Source organism: Schistocerca serialis, chromosome 8, assembly GCF_023864345.2.
Source record: "Schistocerca serialis cubense isolate TAMUIC-IGC-003099 chromosome 8, iqSchSeri2.2, whole genome shotgun sequence".
Taxonomy (NCBI): Eukaryota; Metazoa; Arthropoda; class Insecta; order Orthoptera; family Acrididae; genus Schistocerca; species Schistocerca serialis.
This window is the reverse complement of record NC_064645.1, coordinates 419445248-419462486: the sequence shown is the minus strand read 5'-3', so window position 1 is coordinate 419462486 and position 17239 is coordinate 419445248. Positions and strand designations below refer to the sequence as shown.

Sequence of the window (17239 nt, the reverse complement as noted above, 5' to 3'; positions counted from 1 at the left end):
GAGCCTGTGATGTCCTGGTTGACTTAAATATTTGTTTAGTTTAAGGATTCGTACGGTCTTTGCTATCTTCCAGGAGAATTGAAAGTAGTCCAGGCTGGGGCATCTGTTCAGGCGGCCAACTGAAGCGTATATACAGTCTATAAAACACCTGAAGACGCACTCACATATATCTATAAGTTTTATTTAAGATTTCAAGGACCGCTGACGGGTACACTTCCATAAATATATTTGTCGAGATTAAGCTTAACAAGTAAACAACGCAACATTTTAAGGAATGTGAATTGTTTCTCCCGGAACAACTAGACTCTTCAGGTTTGTTTCACAGATCTCATATAAGAAAATACTGGGGCAGAACGAAAATTTGATTACCCCTGCAGTGTGTGTCTATATCCTTGTAAAACATGTAAATTACGTGTAACTGTGCTGTGGTGACACAATTTCTCATTTTAATGGAGTCTTCCAGTGTTGCTTGGTTCAACAGTTACATATTTATTGATCAAAAACTCCATTATTTGTGTTTCTCATTTACAAAAACCAATGCGTTTGGTTGATACTCTTCATAATGAGTAAAATGCTGCTGTTCGTAATAGACATCTGCATTTACATGAATACTTAGTAATTCATTTTCACTCGTAAGTGTTTGGCCGAGGATTCATAAAATCAATTTCAGACTATTCTACTCTCCAATAAAACGTGGAAAATATGAATACCTAAATCTCTCTCTGCGAATCCTGATTTGTATTATTTTATGACTATGCGTCATGAAAGTATATGCAGATGGGAGTTAAGAATATATTTTTACGTTCAAAGAAGGTAGTTGGTTATTGAAATTTCGTGGAAATATATCGCCGCAACGAAAAATGGCTTTGTTTTAATGTTGCCACCCCAATTCGGTTATCTCCCCTATTTATCAGCAACACAAAACGAGCTGCCCCTCTTTCAACTTATTCGACGCTTTTTCTTCAGTCCTATAACGTAGGGGTAGCATAAAATGCTGGAAAAATTTTGATGAGATCTGGCAAGCTTAGAGAAGGTGGCCCCTTTATTAGGAGCGTTGCATCTCTTAACTGTTAATGAATACGTCGAATTAATATCATACTGCTTAAGAATAAGTTCACAGACGTGTTTTATCGTATTCCGTTTATTTGTTATGGAGGCACCAGAAATTCTTAATTGACCCCCTTAGTTAATAACGATAAAGAATTATGTCTACAGTGCGGCTGTGTTGAAAGCATTTGTATGTGTATTGTTTCAACTGTGGCTGTAAAAGGACACACTGCAAACGTTGGGCTTTTACGCTTTGCGGGTTATCCATTCAAATTTGCTGAAACGATGTATTTGAGTGCTAGCGTGGTGGGCCGCTCTCTGAAAATAGGAGAGTTCCCTAGAAGGCAGCAATTGTTCGATGAATTGCGGTGGCCTGCAATTGGGAAATTGAAGCCCTGGCTCACCGACCACATCTATTGCGTGGCTATATTGTGCCCGCCATTGGCTGAATAGTGTGCATGTACAGGGCTACCGCAGACTCGCATGAACGAGGCAGCAGGACCGCTCTATGTCCACCGTCCTCCCATATAGCGCCGACAGGTACGTTCTGAGCCCAGCGAGCCCTACAAAATGAGACCCAAGACCAATGAAATCCGCCCTACTTCAGAAATGAGTCCTCTTTTAGCGTTATTCGTTGCGTTTTCAAATTGCCAGTAACGGAATAGTCACTGTCTGTCTAATCCCACAGAAAAGGAACTTATACAGGGTGAAACAGAACTCCACCGACAAGACTTCAGGGGTTATTCAGGAATATTGCCTGAGCTTTTTGGTACATGGGACCTACGGCGTCCGGTTCTTAGTTACAGGGTAATAATGTGGATATGATTAGTCTCGGTGAAAACAGTATGGCAAAAGCGACTAAGTCTTTAATACACAATCAACAAATGGTAATAATCCAAAAGGATCCCGTCATTCGTGGGTGCCGATGTGCAGACGCAAAATTACTGTGATGCTCTCAACAGTGGATCCCAACCTGGGGGTATTTACCTCCTGAGGGGTATAGTGAAATTTTCTGAGGGGTGAAAACTGAACGATTCGATTCTGTTTCAGCCGTGAAACTGATTTTCAAATATTATTACTTTTACCAAAATCACGTAAGACCGTAATACTGATTTTGTAAGTTACCAATAATTGTAAGTAGCCTGTTTATATGTTTGTATGTTGGCAGCGCTATAGACTGCATTAATATCACTGACAGCGCTATGCGCCTTCTATAAGAGTCTCTGCAGCTGGTCCGCCTCGGAGTTCAGAAGTTAATAGTTATCTGTGGGCGAGCGGGCGGTATGGACGTGCGTCTGTCACGGCGATTTAGTAGTGGTTGGACATGGATTCCTCCCGCCGGATGTTCGAGTCCTCCCTCGGGCATGGGTGTGTGTGTTGCTTTTAGTGTAAGTTAGTTTCAGTAGTGTGTAAGTCGAAGGACCGATGACCTCAGCAGTTTGGACCCTTAAGAATTAACACACATTTGAACATTTGAATTTGAACATGGATTGTAAAACGATGATGCATATTTCTGCTAACGTTTGGATAAAGGAATTATGGACGATTATATAATTTTTGGAACTGGATGTCACATGATTAAGGTAAAATCTGCTACATAATTGTTTTCTCTGCAACAAAATTTTTCCTTTGCTAACCACATGCCTATTAGTAGTTAGAGCCTACAGCAGTTAGAATCTCTTTATTAGCTGGCTGTAGTTGCTGCTAGCTGTATTTGCTGTAGTTAGTCTCATGAAGATTTTCTGTGAGGTAAGTGACTTATGAAATGTATGGGTTACTGTTAGGATTTCTCCTGATTCAGGGCCATTATTTGCAGTCAGATTGCTTTGCGTTTGTATATTGTGGGTCATAAATGAATTGGATAAGTCTGAGTTGTATTTGTAGGGGAAAATTCTGTAGGTCAGTGTTGAAATGAATTGATAAAAATAGCAGAGAGACAGTACGTTCAGTTGCACTCAGCAGCAGTCATTAGGTTCTGTTGCACTCAGCAGTTTAAGTAAAAACGTAGTAGTTTCATAATTACTTTTTCTCAAACAAAAAAAAAGGTTCAAATGGCACTGAGCACTATGGGACTTACCTTCCGAGATCATCAGTCCCCTAGAACTTAGAACTACTTAAACATAACTAACCTAGGGACATCACACACATCGATGCCCGAGGCAGGATTCGAACCTGCGACCCTAGCGGTCGCGCGGTTCCACTTTTTCTCAATTCGTAGCATTAATGCAGTGGAGGCTACAGGTTCCTCACATTGTCTACCCACGTCACACGTAGGTTGTGCTTCGTCTCGTACATAGCTGTTGGCAAAAGTGAGATATATACGCTACTAATGCTAAATATCTGAAGAAAATATCTTTACCAAGTTGTAGATAGTATCTGTAGTAGTCCAGAAACTGCTTCATTAGTCGTTTCGAAAAGATAAATGAATGAATTGACACCACGACACGGCAGTAACTACATAAGGGCTAGTATAGTGTCGTACAAAGAATTATTATTATTATTATTATCATTATTATTATTGTTACCGTTAGTGGCTGTGATCATATATAAGGGATTAACAGACTGAAGTCTCCCAATTTCTCCCAGTTGAGAAGTATGGAGTGCAGCAATCAAATGCTTTATGAGCGGTAAGTATAGTGTACACATTTTAACTTGGCCAATTTTTGAATGAGGTTGCAGTGTGCAGGTCTAGCAACTACCAATGGAAAGGAGTAATGGAGGGGAGCTGTGGGTAGCACTTCCAATGCACCACGAATTCCTTCTTCATTCATTCTAACACACACACACACATACACACACACACACACACACACACACACACACACATACACACAAACACACACACTTAGAAAATGTATTTTACCGATCAGCTGTATTATTTAAAGTACATGTCATCTAGCGGTTACGGTCACAGACCATCATAATTGGAAGGAAATAAAAAATGAAAAAAATACAATGGACACGAAACTGACACTGCTTGACAAAAATGTGGGTGCAAAATTATATATTTGTACTTAAAAGGTAAAACAGATTAGTTAAAATCGTATCACATTATCCTTTTAAGCTGATGCATCAAGCCTGTCACAGTAAAGAACTATCGTAAATAAAACAGCACAGGGTTAAAATCCATTTTGTAAAGCACTTAACGGCTGACGGTTCTCACCTGATGAAAACATGAAATACTGCGAGGCACTTTCAGTCGCTGCTGCTACGCAATCGTACGGCTTTTCTACTGCAGTAAGTGAGCCGGCCGAAGTGGCCGTGCGGTTAAAGGCGCTGCAGTCTGGAACCGCAAGACCGCTACGGTCGCAGGTTCGAATCCTGCCTCGGGCATGGATGTTTGTGATGTCCTTAGGTTAGTTAGGTTTAACTAGTTCTAAGTTCTAGGGGACTAATGACCTCAGCAGTTGAGTCCCATAGTGCTCAGAGCCATTTGAACAATTTTTTTTGCAGTAAGTGAACTCAGAGGAGTTGTATATCGGCCGATTTTTCGTCAGAAAACCTGTGCGTACCGCTGTGTATTACTGTAGACGTACAGTTAACGCCGCCGGAAAAACAAACCTGACACATGATCGAGCAGTACTTGTAACGCCGGAAATGCGTATCCTCCTATTTTCATCTATTGTACTATTATTTTTTTTCCTTGTTTTGTTACCTCAAGATGTGACATTTCTGTCTCTTTATATATTGTAATTGTTTTACTGTTTGTATATATATATATATATTTATGCACTTATGTCGATGTATAATTGGTTTGTTTCGTAAATATTATTTGTATTTTTACGCTGGGCCTTGCCTAGGAAAAACTGCTATCGAACGATTACATCGATGGGTCGTGTGAAGAATCAAAGTGTGTAGGATCTTTGGTAGTGTTAACTCTGCCGCGTGGAGCGCGGGCGGAACAGTGAGAGTCTGGCTGGAGTAGCGAGTGGAGCAGGTGTGTTGTGTGAGGCTCCCGCGAGTTGCCGCGCTTTCGGGGTTTGGCAGCATGTAATTGCGCTCGACTCGCGGTTATAGTTTCTGACATGGTGTCGCGGACGGGAAGCATTAGCTGGCGCACATCAAGAGCCCGTTTCGCCTGGTGACCGTGTCGAGAAGAAGGCGCGCCAACATCCAGCTTCTGCAACAGCGACGGCCGACAATGAGTGACTGTCGCCACCTCCTCGATCGACGGCTTCAAACCTTCAATCAACCAACAAGGAAGACTAAAAGCACGTAAAGTTTCAGAACTGTATGGCAGACCTCAGCTATTCAAATTGTTCGATATGCCTCGCAAAATTACAGCCACTTAGCATGAACCTTTGTTGCTCATTGTCCCAATTGCATTGCCAAGCAGGGTCCCTTCCTTTTCCGAAATGAACCCGGGTGTCGTTGAAATTCAAACGCCAGCATTAAAATAATATAATTAGATTTCTCTGCTTTAATTTCAAAGTTCAGTAGCTGGCTACAATATTTAGGTTACACGAGCACAGATTTAGAGTGCGAGTTTTGTTAGCATATTTTAGCTTACCTGTGACTGCAGCTCAGCTTGGTACGTACTAAATTTTACTATTGTTAATAGTTCAGAATCATTTAATTCAAGTTCAAAGTAAAATCTCTTGTTTCTAAATTGCGTAGAGTCAAGTTGCTTTTGAAATGATTGTTGAGGTAGTCCAAGACGAACCGTATTTTACTGGATTTCGATGTGCTTCAGAAAGAAAGCTCACTATTAACTTCAGTCACTAAATTAACTTTCGATTTTCCGGTTTTATTAATTCTTTTGCTAAATTAAGTCAGAGTGTAGCGAAATTTATTACTTCTGACAAACTTTCAGTTTTCACACTACACGTGTCAACCTTCAGTTGCCACGCTTCTAGTGTTAATTATATGTGTAATAACCTTTCTTTTTCAGTTACTATAGTAATTGTCCTTAGGACTGGCGACCGTGATTTCCCCCAAATCTCAAATATCTAATTACCGCTAGTTAATTGTTAACGTAACGGCCGCACATTTACTTTCTTTATTAACTTTACCCCTTTTCAAAATTAATTTCCACCAGTTTCATTTGCATTTTTCCTTTCATTTAGATGTAACCCTTTCCTCCCTCTTTACCGATAGATTAACTTCGGTGACGATTGCTTTTCCCAAATTTCCATTAGGTACACGCGGTTTAATTTTTCACTGTCATTAAGGTCGATAAGTGAGGGGGGAGGTTACATACTGAATGCAAGCTTGAGGACCAAGAGGAAAATAGGCCTTGCCGTTGTCAAAACACCAAGTACCGCGAGTGAATGGAACACATTAGATTCCAAACAAGACTCACGGCTTGTGCTGCTGAAACATATGCACCGCTGTGCAGATGGTTCAAATGGCTCTGAGCACTATGCGACTTAACTTCTGAGATCATCAGTCCCCTAGAACTTAGAACTAATTAAACCTAACTAACCTAAGGACATCACACGCATCCATGCCTGAGGCAAGATTCGATCCTGCGACCGTAGCGGTCGCTCGGTTCCAGACTGTAGCGCCTAGAACCGCACGGCCACTCCGGCCGGCTGCTGTGCTGATATTTTCAGTGAAATATCGATACGAGGGCTAAGAGAGCATACGAAATGTAATTACTGTGTACAAAACGTAATGGCTCTGTATCGAACCACAGGTTCCTTACGCATAAATACTCGCAAAAAATCCCTGAAGAACCTACGAAATTTTAACTGTGGTGTACTGCTTCATCTTGTATTTTGGTCCATTTGCACTGTCTGCGGTGGAATTTCCCTTCAAGGATGTAGAGATCTGGAGACACTCGCGAGAAGTAAAACTAAGGATTCAGATGAATGTATTGAAAGACTATAAATATATGGGAAACAGTCTTAGCCAGTGATGCTGCACATCGCCATAACAAAGACAGCGGAAGAGAGCAGACGGCGTTCCTTCTGAGGTAATCTCACAACTTCGAGCACCGACGATGTGAAACATCAGGGTGGATTTCCGAACTTTTGTAGGTCAGTATAGCCTACCATCTACTGAAGTGCTTTTGTAGGTCAGTATAGCCTACCATTTACTGAAGTGAAAATGTGGTGGAATATGAGAAAGTAACAAACCATACTAAAGGTTTGGAATTTAGAAACTATCTAGTGTCGAAACAACCAATGTGCGACCGTGTCAAAGCTACATAGCCACCATTCCATAATGGTTCCAAACTTAGTCATTGTCTAGACTAGCATTGGGGTTATGAAATTGTCGAGGCATTCATTGATCCTGTTCTGTAAACACTATCTTAAAGAGAAGCTATGTAGGGTATGGATGAATTCAGATTGTGCAGTATGACCAATTCTAATCTGCTCAACATTGATGAATATGGAATTTTCTCCTAAACTACTATGGACAAAAACAAATGGACACTCTTATCTAATCATAACTGACTACTATAGTTGCCACAGGCGGACCTACTGGGAAATAAGAGGGCGGGGAGTCTTGGGTTGTAAGTAGAGAAGCAGTAACTTGGGAATTGCTCGGCCAGGAGAGTCGAGTGACCTCCAGAGTGGACTAGTCATTGGACGTCACCTTAGCAACAAATCCATCATGAGCAACGCTTCTGAAGCTGCCGAACCTGACTGTTGGAGATATGACTGTGAAGTGGAAATGTGAAGCAAGAGCCACAGCTAAATCCAGGCAAGGCAGGCCTCTGTACTGGTAGACAGGATCTGACGAGCACTGTTGAGGGTTGTTTAGAGACTCGTATGAAATCAGCCGAAGGAATTGCAGTTATAAATAACTATTTAAATAAAAATTAATTAATATATCGCGTTTTCAATCAGACTAAAAGCATAAAACAAATTTCTTCAAGGGCATCATCTTTACGCCAGTTACTGTTATAACTTTTTATTACACTATCGCAATTTCGGCCTTAGGCCATTATCAAGTGCTACTGAAAAATAGAGAATGTTTAAAAAATTATTTTACAGATTTATTATGTATCTCTACGTTGTGCCGATTATACGAGACATTTGAACTATGTAGCCATGTGACTTATATATTATGGCCTTTAAGCCATATCAGCACTTAATGGCCTAAGGCCGAAACTGCAATAGTGTAATAAAAAATTACATCAGTCTCTGGCGTAAAGATGATATCCTTCAAAACATTACTTATGACTGTTAATCGCATATACAACAAGTTCATTTATAAAATGAATTCCCTTAGCCCCATAATGATTACAAATCGCACATAGATATTTCTGAAAATTTGTGATTGTGAATTTAAATAGCTACGAAAATACTTTTGAGAGTTAAAATGAAAACAGTGAAGTGCATGCTGAGCATAACTGATACACGAATAATTCACCTCCGTACTATTATCGATTTCATGTCCCCATGTTTTTCGCTTTAAAGATATTTTCGTAGTTATTAAACATTCACAGTCACAAATTTCCAGGCCTATCTGTATGAGCTTAGGATTCTGTGCAGCTCTAGGAGAAATTATTTTATACTTTTTAGTCCTAATTCAAAATGTGATAAATTAAAAATTTAATTTTATCTATATAATTATTTTTTTTTGCCTTTTAGTCCAGTTGGTGTGACATTTATCAGTCAATAGCAAACACTATCAGCAATCGTTTTTCCAGCGAACCATTTGCGACTAGAACAGGAAAAGGGGGAAATGGCAGCGGTACACAAAGTACCCTCCATAGCACACCAAAGAACAAAGCGAGTCAATATTGCACTTTCATCCAGTTCTGAGCTGTCTTGAATGTTTCATCAGGAAATTATTTTAAAATCGATTGTAAAATTTGTGCAGACAAACAGAAGAAAGCAACCTATTGAAAACTGTGAAAATATAATGAGAAACAATTTGAGAATGCGTATAATCTGGTACATATCAATAACAGAGTATGTTTGTGTTTATGTCCAGAATTTCCTCCCAAAACCATGGACAGATTTCAATCAAATTTGGCACAGAAACAGCTGGTCTCATGAGTATCAGCACTGTGGAGTTTATAACTTCCTAATTCGAATAGGACCAGAGATACAGGAAAAAACGTGTTTCTCCTATCCGCTAGCGTATAGGCTGCCGTCCATGATATGTTTTTCGAGACCCTGACATGTGCTCTACCCTGCGTGATAGGTATGTTGTATGGGAATAGTATCGGGCTACTTTATTTACCTTCTTTGCATGGTAGTCTTTACTTATTAGGGAAATAAACGATTTTCCAGACCCTGGTGCGTACCCTGCCCTGCATGACAGGCGTATTGTGCGAGCAGTATCTGTCTGCTTCATTGAACTCCATTGTAAGGTTACACCAGCCGTCACGTGTGGCTGGGGACAGGTTGGGACGGTTTCAGAGTCAGAGGGGAAGCAAATGGAGAAAGAAATGGGAGGAGGTAGATGGTGTAGGTGTCAGTTGTGTAGGGAGATGGTAGGCAGGTGGAAAAGGAAGAGGGGACCTGGTGATAGAAAAAGATATGGGGAGGAGGATTTGGTCAGGGGGAGGGGGAAAGAAATATGTTCACAGAGAGGGGGTGGAAGAAATGGATAGAGAGATTGGAAGGAGAAGATGAAGAAAGAGAGAGAAAGAGAGAGAAAGAGAGAGAGAGAAAGAGAGAGAGAGAGAGAAAATGACGTGGGAAGATCAGGTAGATAGACAGAGGGAGGAAGAGTGGGAAAAATCTAGTGGAATATAAAGAACGAACAGTGGAAGCAGGGACATCTATGCTGGCCGCAAACGTACCAGCATACTGGTGGTCATTAAGTAAGCTGAGATTCGTGAAAACCGACTCAGCTAAATTCCGCAACTGTAATGTGCCCGGAAAGTGGCTTCAGTCTTAATAAATAAGGCATATAATATTAAAAATCGAAAACATTTCGCTTTACAGGTATAAGACCAATGGAGAATCCAGTACCTCCAGCTTGGAAAGCTAGTTAGGAGTGGCTTCCTTTGTCTCGCAGTCAGTTGTAAATAGTTCTAACATGCCAGAGATACAATCATCTGCGCCACCGTGCCATCATTCTCTGCCCGACCTCACAAAGACGCACGTGTTCTGGTGCTCATTCTGGTGCCCAGAGGATTTACTGCTTCAAGAGTGTCGGTACTGCCATGGTAACTTTGCTTCAGCAGGCAGTTCGTCTTCTAAAGGCTGACAAAGTACTAGAAGCGTGATGAAAGTATGTGTTGTGTATATTAATTGCCATGAGAAGAGACAATACAACCATTTTAAAGAGGTAGAGTTGGAATTCTCATCCAGAAATCCAAATTTATTAATTCTGCAAAATCTGTAAAGACAACTGCCAGGGTGTCTTCTCTGAAATGGCACAAAGGGAAGAGACAGAGAGAATGAGGAGGAAGAGATACACAGAAAGAGGCTAGGGGATCAGGTAGAAAGATACAAGGAGCAAGAGTGGAAAAAAATTCTAGTGAAATATGAAGAAGGAATAGCGAAAGCAAGAAAGTCTATGTTGGCCATAAAACTTTTCGAAATATCGAGTAGTCATTACGTAAGCTCAGACTCGTGAAAACCAACTGAACTAAGTTCTGCGTCTGTAATTTGCCCGGAATGTGGCATCAGTCTTAACGAATAAGGAATGTAATACAAAAATCGAGAAACTTTCGCTGTACAGGTATAGGAGTAACCAGCTTTGTGTCCCATTCATTAGCAATCCGAGCTTGAACGACAGTGAAGTGGTCCTGGTGTCGATGGGCGTGAAATCTTTAAAAGTAATCAAACACGCTTACCATCGCTGAAAGTTTTTTATCTTGTAAAAAGAAAGAGGACCGAAATGAGGTACTCTTTATTTCTGCATAAACAGTCCTAGCCAAATTCGAATTTCATCTGCTACAACGTTATCGCCGCTGGGAAGTTAAATCCAATGACCTTCTTCTCTTCCTCCACTATGCTTTCAAATTTCATGTAACGAAAATTTCATTCTACCACAGCGCTTGGAACTAGCGCGCACAAAAGCCTTTACACTCCGTCCATTGTCAGTCAAATAACGTTACGATCGCTAGGCTTTACGATACTGCCTCGTAAAGGTGAGTCACGGGGTACAGTCCAAATCAGATAGGGCCCTGGGCCAAACTATAGCTTTATCTTATCCTACACTAAATGGATTTCGATTGAAAGTTAGAGAAGCGACCAAGGTATGCAAAATATATAAGTCTCATGTGTGATGTGGTTCTTATTAACTATAAGCTAATGGTCATGAGGCACACCCTACATACATGTGTTCTTCTATCGATTCATCCGTCTATGTATCTGTTTTTTTTTTTCTTTTCTTTATTGCCATTTCATTGCCGTCACCCCGTATGGGTGGGTGGGGGTAGTCAGCGGATGTGAGGCGCCGTTTTAAGCCGTATGAGAGTAAAAATTTGAAAATATATTATAAGATAGGACACAATGGTTGACAAATGATTGTTTGACATAATAAAAAGGCATGTCTTCAGTTCCATAATTTAAAGTATAAAAGTCGGATTAGTTGTTTAGTTAAAAATTGACACGGATGAAACGGCTAATGTTTCACAAGGTATAAAGGACAGAGGGACAGTTACATAAGCTAAAAATGTAATGCCATTGTGTTGACTGAGTAAGATAGGCATAGGTGAGTGAGGGGATGAGTGGGCCTAGTCTACCACGAAGAGTGATGTCATGGGAACATAGCAGCTGGGATAAGGCTTAAGAGGGTATATGTGTGGGCAGGTGTTTGGAGGAACAATTCGGGTAAGTGAAGAGGAATGCTGTTTCGCACCAATCCTTAGGATGTGGATGGACAGAAGTGCAGAGGAAGGAAACCTTGATGGTGGAGGTGCGGTGTGTTCTGTTAAGATTTGGTAGGACGGGTATACGTCAGCGCGGATTTCATGTTTTGGTAAGGGAAAGCGATTGAAGTTTCGTTGGTAGAGGGAGTGTGGAGGTGTAGTGTTGGGAGAAATAGGTGGTAGAAGCGTGGCAGGGGGGCAAATTAGGAGATGGGAAGTGTCGAGTTAACGAGTAACTTAGGATACCCGGAGGTGATGAAGATGGATGAGTAGGACTGGAAATTTTATAAGTTGATAGAGGATGTGGGTGAGGGAGTGTAAGCAGATGTGAAAGACATCCGAGGATCTGTAGTGCGTGATAAAAGAAGGGAGGACTAGAAGGCATGTCTCATTGTCATAATAGTGGGCGGGCAAGGTCAGGGCTTTATATGTGTGGAGGATTGTCGAAAAATGCAATCTTCGGCCGTTTAGTAGTTATAGGAATTTGAGACTACTGTGGGCTTTCTGTTGAATGGTTACTAGATGAGACCTCCGCGTTAGTTGCGATCGAACGTTAATTCGAGATATTTTCGTGTGTTAGGATGGTCATAAATGGTAACGTAAAAGTCATGGGGGCGGAAGCTGCAGATGGTTCGTACCTATAATCGTTGCCTGTGTTTTGGTAGCGTTGACATTGAGGAGCGACTGGTTGCACCAGGTGGTGAACCGACTGAGATGGAGCTGGAGGGATCATTGGGATTTCTGGACGTGGAGTAGAGGGCGAGGAAGGCGATGTCATCGGCAAGAGGAGGGGGCTTTGCCATAGAGGCAGTGCAGTGCAGGAGAGGCAAGAGGTGTCTGTCTAACAAGCTGTTTATACATACATAAACTGAAGTGGCCTGCTGCTGTTCTGCCTGTATGTTCGGGCCAATCTCAGAAACTCCTGACTCCAGACTGATACAGTTTCCTTCAACTGATAAAATGAGGAAGCTTGGTGTACATAATTTATAAATATTTCGTGCAGATTGGCTGAACTGTGATGCATTTAAGTCTACTGCCCATGTGAAATCTAAGCTATTGCCATCTACCAGTGAACACCAGAACGCCTAAGAAGCACAGCTTAGCCCGACACAACACAGTCCCAGACAAACTGAGCACATAAAACAAATTAATTGTGGAATGTGGCTGGTACGGTGTGCTCAATGTGAGTGCGTCCTAACGTATCTAGACAATTAGTAAATTTACAAAAGACTCATAAGCAAATTTCCACAGGCGAGAAAAAGATGTAGGCCTATTATGATAGTACAAAAACGTCGATACGGTAGTTACTTTTCGTCTACATTAGTGTATACCCTAAAGTGCACCAACCGAAAAGCAGCAGTATCGCTCATTAACGTTGGTAGGTTCGTGAGCTATTTAAAGAAGACAACATGTGCACGATCTTCGTGATAGCTTAGAGGATGGAAGGATGCAATTGCTTCCGGATGAGGACGCATTTAGAACTAAAACAATTCTATTTTGCATAGATCATAAAACTATTTAGCACTCATAATTCATTGTAGATTCTTCGAACAACGGGTAGAGACTTACCTAACTTCGAAATATCGTAATAAATATGCAGTAACGGAAAGATAACCACTTCATGAACAATCTGCGATGTGACACTATAAAATGCGAGAAAAGGAAAATTCAACGAATAGTTTTCTTGCAGTCGTTTGAGATTAATTGCACAGCAAAACAACATGGGAATCCAAAATTTATGGTTTTAAATTTGTTAAACAAAAAAATAAAAACCGTTTTCCGTACAAGTACTCCAGCAAGGGCTACAAGTTTGCTTGTAAGTCGTAAGTCGATCAGCAGCGCAGCAGGTGACCCAGCTTTTACTTCTCTGATTCCTTGAATGAAACCTAGATGCGGAGGCGACTCTTTGAGTGACAAGGTGTCTGCCACAAAGGGTCCACGACACGGAATTGCTTCAGTGAGTCAGAACAACGCATCAGTGCATACCATGGATTACAAAAGGTGTGCTGTCAGGGGCAATATGTCTACAACAAGCGTTTTTAATACTTTTTTAAATGATATTATTTGTTGAATTTCCAAGCAGTCCATCCTCGGGACACTGTCAGAATCGTACAGCCTTAGATTCGGACATGGCACGACTCGAACGGTTGGCTTAATGGAAATCCAGAATGAGACCCCAGTCAAACTTTATGAGGCGCTGATAACTTTGTCCCAAACGAGTATGTAGGACCTCCCTAACCTTCACAGTGATAGCTTATCACCTAAAGATTTTCATACACTGTATACGCCATACCAGACCAGGCAAAAATATACACCTACAGTGTTACAGGTAACTGCGACCGTACGTGCGAGTATGATTTTACATTGACATCCAGTCCTGTATTGTGTCTGATTTAAGAACTGCCAGTTGAAAACTGACGGAGATGAAACGGACGCAAGTAAATGTAATGTATTGTGCACAAATGGCCGAAATAATCCATTTCTTTGCAAATACACCTCTGACGGAAAATAACCAGAAACAGTAACTACCGTAAAAAAACTACGAGTAACCATGCAGTGCGACTTAAAGCGGAATAACCACATTAAACAAACAGTAGGACAAGCAGAGCCAAAGGCCTTGCCGCAGTGGTAACACCGGTTCCCGTCAGATCACCGAAGTGAAGCGCTGTCGGGCTGGGCTAAAACTTGGATGGGTGACCATCTGGTCTGCCGAGCGCTGTTGGCAAGCGGGGTTACCACAGCCCTTGTGAGGCAAACTGAGGAGCTACTTGATTGAGAAGTAGCGGCTCCGGTCTCGTAAACTCGTAAACATACGGCCGGGAGAGTGGTGTGCTGAGCACATGCCCCTCCATACCCGCATCCAGTGACACCTGTGGGCTGACGACGACACGGCGGACAATTGGTACCTTTGGGCCTTCATGGCCCGTGCGGGAGGAGTTAAGACAAGCAGAGTCATGGAAGGATCCTAAGGAAATGTATGTCATCCATCAAATAAATGGCTTAGAAAACACTTATTGGACGGAATCTTGAGTACTTCTCATCAGACTTAGCAGTTTAGTTTAATAGACGAGGTGGAGAAGATCCAAAGACGAGCGGCGCCCTTCGTCGTGGGATTGTTTTGTCGGCGCGGGAGTGTTCCGGAGATTCTCATCAAATCCCAGTGCCAGATGCCACAAGAGAGTCGCGTTGGGTATCATGGAGAAATTTATTATTGAAATAGTGGTAGAGTACTATTCGGAAAGAAATGACTACACCAAGGGCTAGTATGAAGGTTTATCCAAAATTACTTTTACCAAGTGTCATTCGCGGGTAGGAAAGGAGGAGTGGTTGGCGTGGTAGGGGGAAGTACCCTCCATCACACACCGTAAGATGGTTCACGAAGTACATACATAGATATAAATGCGAACCAGTTATGATCTAGCAGAGCCCCACTACAGTAGCTCAATGTAGCGACCGCCTTCTAGCAGTAAAAACTAATAAATGCTGGCGAAGTTGGAAATACATGTAACCGATTTCTTCAGTGTCCTGCCATACCTATCTGCGTTACAAATAATACTTGTTACAGACGAGGCCTTTTGTTGCTACAAGCGGACTCACCATCTAAGAACAGTACGAGACACGTTAAGTCGCTGGGTTGGAGGAAGTACTCGCAGTCACCACAGTGGGTTTAAACTGGAAGCTTAGAGATCCTTAGAGATCCTTCAGCACCAGCGACATACATATTCAGCAACGGCGGCAGCTTTTAAACGGCCGTGAATTTAAAGCTGAGCAGTTGCAGCTGCCGGCAGCGCCACGCTGGTTATTATTCGCCGTTAACATAATTGCGGCGCGTTAATGAGCCCATTCCGTGTGTATACAAGGCATTGCGGCGAGGGGAGTCAGCGACACAGCCCGAGGCACATTATGGATTCTGCTGGCGCCACGGCGGACTTGAGTGATGGCTCCCGAAGGGAAACCGGAGAACCGCTGCTAATGAGCCGATGTCGTTCACGAGATATCTTTGACCACCAGTTGAAGGATTTCCTGAAGGACAGTGAATTTGTAATCAGTAAGATGACTGTAAAACCAATGAAAAAACCGTCTTAATTGCAATGGTTATTCTATTAAAATGACCGGTTTCGGCCTAGGTTTAGACCATCTTCATACAGCACCATCAGCTGAAGTTGACGATGCGTAGAACAGTCAGTTGACGTCAGTCGCTCAAGCTGCCGTTTGACTGAGGTCAGCTGACTGTTCTACGCATCGTCAACTTCAGCTGATGGTGCTGTATGAAGATGGTCTAAACCTAGTCCGAAACCGGTCATTTTGACAACATATCCATCGCGATCAAGACTGTGTTTTCACTGATTTTACAAGATCGCTGTTTTCCCAAAAATATTACAATTTTTTTTAAAGATGATTATTTCGAAAGGATAAGTCTGGATTGCTTAACTCTATTTTCCATAAGGCGCATTACCAAGGGGGGGGAGGGGTACTTTGTGGCCAACCGAAAAAAAGAAAAACACAGAAAATTCGTTACTTGTCGTTGAGTTATGTTAACAATACACTTTTTAAAGAGATAGTTACGTTTAACCAGGGTCCAGAACCTGAAAAAGTCTTAACGCATTCTTAGCAATATCAACGCATTTTAAATAAAGTCTATTATCGACTTTGTGACCACCACAACAAATATAGAATCTTCAGAGTTCGTACATTGTTTTTGACTTCTACTCTCTTTTGAAGAGATATTTATTTGTGTATAATGCCAAATCCTGAGAATATTGAATACAACTTTTACTGGGGAAAGTGACATTTACTACTGAGCCTTAAATTTTTGTGTTAAGTTGGACTAAAAAACATAACAGATACTCTGACGGGAAAAAATTGCAACACAAAGAAGGAGTTGCAGGACCTAAACCTAGTTGGCAGGCGTGTTTCTGCATGTGAAAGGTGACGGCTATTCAGATTTCCCGCCAGTTTCATAAACGAAGTGCTAGTAGCGTCGCAATGAGCATGTTCAAATGTTGAAATGTGTGTGAAATCTTAAGGGACTTAACTGCTAAGGTCATCAGTCCCTAAGCTTACACACTACTTAACCTAAATTATCCTAAGGACAAACACACACACCCATGCCCGAGGGAGGACTCGAACCTCCGCCGGGCCCAGCCGCACAGTCCGTGACTGCAGTGCCTTAGCCCGCTCGCCTAATCCCGCGCGGCTCAATGAGGATGGAAATCAGGTTTGCTTTAAATACACGCTGTAATAGCCGTTAGCGCGAGTTGCTTTTAAGATTAGACGTGGTGTGTTGATGTTTATCAAGAGCGTCTTCAAGGCGATAGAGACGCCATTATCAGCACCTCACTGAGTTTGAACAGGGTCGTGTGATAGGGCTACGAAAAACTGCATGTTCTTTCTGCGATATTGCAGATAGCCTCGGCAGGACTGTACATGGCTGCTAGCAGTGGTAGCCACGCGAATGTTAAA

At 41.9% G+C, this 17239-nt stretch overlaps 1 pseudogene; it reads left to right on the top strand.

Moving 5' to 3' along the window:
- Positions 1–14383: 14383 nt before the first annotated feature.
- Positions 14384–14501, top strand: LOC126417275 (5S ribosomal RNA; annotated as a pseudogene).
- Positions 14502–17239: the final 2738 nt, after the last annotated feature.